A 5,392-nucleotide genomic window follows, 5' to 3' on the forward strand; every position below is an offset into this window, starting at 1 on the left:
GCCTCAACTCTGAGTTAATACTCAATCAGTACCAAATTTTGTAAAACATGATAAGAGTTACTGAACACATCAGATAAAAAGTCTAAACATGAAATATATGATCAAAGAGTACAACAGTTACAAGAATAAGACTAACTCACATGCTATGACTCGACAACAACGTATAGGTACTCGTCACCTCACCTATACATCGTACTCAACAACCAAACACATAGCAAATAGAAAACAACACCTAATCCCTCAAGCTAAGGTTAGCCACAACACTTAGCTCACTACCACGACCAAACTCAAAGGTCAAACGCCGTTTTCCCTTCTTACGAGCCTCCGGACCAATAGAATCTAGCAAATTACCAACCAAACAATTTAATTTAAGCCTTAGGAAATACCCATGATTGCAAGGAATTCAATTTAGGTCATATTTTAAAAATCAACAAAAGTCAACACTCGGGCCCGCTGATTGCTGCCAACTCCACACTACTAAAAAGTATGAAGAGAGGGTCGCAATAGCTCTTACTCAATATGAGGGTCGGGATCGATTTACACAGGGAGCTAGGAATGGAATCGAGTTTCTATCTAGACTAGAGTTGTGTAATTGTTCCAAATGTCACTTCCATACATTTTTGGGTTTTTGATTATAAACTACTATTATCAAACTATTAATTGAAACTAGATTATGCTACGAGATAATTACTAAGTTGTATCTAATGGGAAGAAGGGCACTAGGGTCGTGACATTACCTAGGTGGCTAATTGACGGGTAGATGTTACTAAGGTTCGATTGACATAATTGGGGCTTATGCTATAACCGTTGCACAATTTTACCCACTCTCACACCTCTCGGCAGAGAGAGTGATTTTGCCCAATTGACTCTCTTGAGACCAAATGGGTAGGCAAATTAGCTCAAGCAACTAGGGTTCAAGTTGGGTAATTACTCTCTCGAGGTTTAACCCTTTAATTGGGACTATCAATTCTCTTGAGTCCATCCCAATTCCTTGTTGGGTTAATTTTGGAGACTTAGGCTCTCTTTCTCAAGAAGAGCCAAATCAACTTAGCACAAACCAGTGTTTGCAACCACCAATTCATAGATTAAACCATAAAATTGACCCAAATAACAAACACCCATAGTCAATCTAACAATAAATGGCAACACCCATCAATTACCCACACTAGGGTTGAGCCACAACCCTAGCTAATGGGTTTAGCTACTCATGCTTGAATGAGAAATAGAGAAATAGATGAAGAACAAGGCATATTAATTAAATGTTAAATTAGAATACAAGAATCTATCGTTAATTTGAAGCTAAGATGCCAAAAATGGCTACAAATGAGGATCCCACGAGCGCAACTCAGTTCTAGATATATCAGATGACCTAAAAATGGTAAAATGTTATATTTATACTAGGTTGGAAAAACTGGACAAAAATACCCCTGAGGGGTCAGTGCGGGCCGCATAAAGTGGACCACGACCGCACTAGGCTCTTGGACATCAATTCTGGACTCTCTGAACTTGGGTTCTGCGGACTGCGTAAAATGGACCGCGGACGCGGAGGCAGCTGGCGCAGTTTGCACAATCATGACTGCAGACCGTATGGCTTGAACTTTGGCATTTTCCATCTCTCTGAATCTCTCTTCTGCGGTCTACACAAAAAGGTAGTGCGGCCGCAGAACCTTCACCGCGGACCGCGCAATGCGTACTGTGGCCGCGTTGCCTGAAGCCTGGTTTTGCCATCTCTCTGAATCTCTCTTCTGCGGACCACACAAAAAGGTAGTGCGGCTGCGGAACCTTCACCGTGGACCGCACAATGTGTACTGCGGCCGCGTTGCTTGAAGCCCGGTTTTGCCATCTCTCTGAATCACCTAGTGCGGCCGCATTCGACTTTGTGCGGTCCGTACTAGGCTTGTTTGCCCTGAATTTACTTTGTCTTTGATACTTGAGCAGGTTTCACTCCTTTTGAGCCGATCTTTGACATTTCATCACTTTGTCGATCAAACATGCAATCAAGCACAACTTATGAGCCTTTTGGGACTATTTTGTAACAATTTATAATCAAAGCATATGAAAGAAGGAGAATGAAACTCGTTAAAATCCCTACTTATCAACTCCCCCAAACTTAAGCCTTTGCTTGTCCTCAATCAAACAAAATAAGACCCACCCCTTAAGGAAAAATCCAAGTATTTTCAGCTATCCTAAAGTAACCTCAACAAGCATCTATTGGGACTAACAATTGCCCTCAATACGAATGAATCATTAACAACATTTTAACTTTGAAAAACTATGGATCAAGTGTGACACAAGAGCATCAAGAGTTGACTTATTACATCAAAGAACTCTCTCAATTACTTTGGTCATTGTGGAACCCAAACTCACACATCCTCAACTCTCCCTAAGCAAAACTCACCTTTTAGAGTATTAACACACAAATCGAGGTTAATGGGAATTCACTCATCTCTCTCAAAGAAAGGTCACAAGTCCGGCTCTAAGTACCATATGCTTGCCCCTCATGTAAGTATCCACTAATGTAAGCGTCATTCAACTCAAGATCATATAGGGCTTTTGAGGAGTCAATGTGAAGGCTTTTGGTTCAGGGTAGGAAAAGTTTTTGGTCTAAATGGATTCCACCTTCCCTTAAGCACTTCTTTTGATTCATTTGGCACAATTCTCTTGGCTCTTTGAGTATCTTACTTCTTTTTAAGGGGTTAGGGAGACATAATGTCACTCTTTCTTATGCACTTCAAAGCGTTTCTCCTTTTTCAACTTTTTCTATACCATTTTGTCTTTTATTTTTATTGAATCCCTTTTTATTCTTTTTCATATTAGGCTTTCTTTTTGTCTTTTTTCTTTTCTTTTCTTTTTCATTTCCTTCCTTTTTCTTTTTCGCTTTTGTACCTTTTACCACTTTGTTCCCTTTCTCGTCTCTCCCCCCAAACTTAGACTTTTGCCATTGCTCAAGGAAAGATCGGGTGCCAAGAGAAGGTATATTTTAGAATGGGTATAGGTTTATAGTATTGGTTCTTGAAAGAAAAAGGTTTAAGGCTCAAAAGGGTTAACTAGGGATTATATCATTGGTGGGCTATGGAATTGTTCAACTATCATTTGGATCAAGGAGAACCTGTAATCACTTGGCAAGCCAAATTTCACTCAAGATTTCGCCTCAACAGACATTCAGGGCAAGTCCTAGACCATTGGCTCGGGACTTGGACTCATAATTCGATTTCTCACCACACAAGCTCAAGGATTGCAAAAGACATAGAGTCGGGGGCCCACAACAACCTTAGACATGATTGAGCACACAATAGTCCTGAAAGACCACATGATGATTGTTTGGTCAACACAAGAGTCTCAAGGTCACGACTTTCACCATCCTAAACACAACAACTTGTCTTTGACCATGGGATCAAAGGCAAATGTGTTAGGCCTAAGTGAAGCTTTGCTTGAGATACCCTTAACTACAAGCTGCCAAAAATAAAAAACAAAAACGGACTCAAACCCTTAAGAAGGTTGTCACGTCATCCATCATCAGGAAGAGCCACCCAGTTCACCCAATACTCCACCTTTGGAAAGAACCGTGGCATTAAGAAAACCAAAGGCTTATTGAAAGCGCCAAAAACGAAACAAAAAGCTACAAGCCTATCTAAGAAGCTAAAAACGAACAATTTGTATGAAAATAGAAAATAGAATGAATATGTACAATAGGGGATTTGAATATACAATGGGGGATGAATATATACAATAATGTAACTTTATATACAGACCAAAGGGAAGATAAAAAGTGCGATAAAAGTAGCTAAATGTAAAGTTATATACAGGCCAATAGAAAATCAAAAAGGCATAAACTAAATCAGTATATATATACAATCATCCAAAAATAAAATGTAGGGTGCACCCCCTCAAATAAAAGCTGGCATTGTCCCCAATGCCAACTAAACAAATAAGAACCAAAAAGTATAAGGGAAGGATTTGGGAACTCCCTAAGCCGTGTCCGTCTACATGGGATCATCATTGGTCCCCGAGTCCTCTGTATGCGCGGGAACCTCAGACTGGTTCCCGATCTCCTCCTGCTCAGCTGCTGGGACTGGGGCCTGAACATGGACGGGCTGAATATTAGGAACATCCTGTGGCTGACTGGAGGAAGCCTCCGGTGGGTCCGCCAACTGGATGATCGCCTCATCTGCACTAGGGAGCTTCCTCTTCTTCTTTAGAGGCCTCTGTGTCTTCTCCTGATGTGGCTCTACTGTTGGTACTGCTGCTGGAGCTGGATCCTCAAATAGCAAATCTAAATGCAGCTGGTCTGCCTTCAGTTTGTCCACATCCTCTCTAAGCTCCTTTACAGACTCCTTGGAAGCCCGTGTTTTGCGCAACTTATTATGCTCCCTGGCAAGCTCCTTCAGGGCCTTGCCATGTGAATCCACTGCCTTAGCCAAGGCACCCTGAGTACTGATGATCTTTTCCTGGTTCTCCAGGATCTTCTTCAATGTATCCTCAATGGACTGTGGAATCTATGCTGGCTGCGGCGCCGACTGAGCCGCAATGGTAGAAGTCAATGTGGACAACTTGGATAACGCAACTGGCATCCAGTTGTTCAAGCTATGAAGTGTCTGGCTCAGCTAGTGGGCAGTGATAGGATGGGCCCGGGAATATGGAATCCCCGGGCCAGCTGAAGTAGAGGGACCAGTAGTAGTGGAAGGTCCGGGAGGCATGCTAACTATTGTGGAGGTAGGCTTAGTGGAGATAGGCTTAGTGGAGGGCTCTACCGCAATCGGCTCTTCAGAATGGCTAGTTGGAGCAGGGGCAGGCGCCTTGTAATTCTTGTCCTTGGGGTTGTCTGACCCCTTCAAACTATACCACGAAAATGGAGCCACAAGTTTGACCTTGATGTCAAAAGGTCTCTTCTCCACCTCCAGGTCCCAGAAATACATAGTGAGTGTGTTGGGAAAAGGGTAGTTCCGGTCATGCTCAACCCCCACTGAAGAAATGACGTGGGACATCACATTGCCCACATTGATAGGGTATCCCGCCATAATATATGCAAGAAGAACAGCCCGAGCAAGTGGAATAGTCTGATCATGGGTAGTAGGGTCAAGCCGACTGCACACAAAAGTCAACCACCTCTAGCCTTAAAGTTAAAGGTCCTCCGAAGGATTTTGGCCCCTGCTATCAACCACTTTGGAACACTACTCGGTATTGCCAGGTATGAAGCTAACCACAGACGAACATCATCGCCCATTGCCAACTTTTCATTGTAAAGGGACTCATCTTCTTCATTGAACCCCAGGTATTCATTTAGTGCCTTCCCTGTAAATACCACATTTTTGTTTTGCACTTTGGTCACTTTAGTGCCCTTCAAGATATGTGCCACATTGATATAGAACTCATTGACCATGTGATCATTCTC

Source organism: Nicotiana sylvestris, chromosome 7 (assembly GCF_000393655.2).
Source record: "Nicotiana sylvestris chromosome 7, ASM39365v2, whole genome shotgun sequence".
Classification (NCBI taxonomy): domain Eukaryota; kingdom Viridiplantae; phylum Streptophyta; class Magnoliopsida; order Solanales; family Solanaceae; genus Nicotiana; species Nicotiana sylvestris.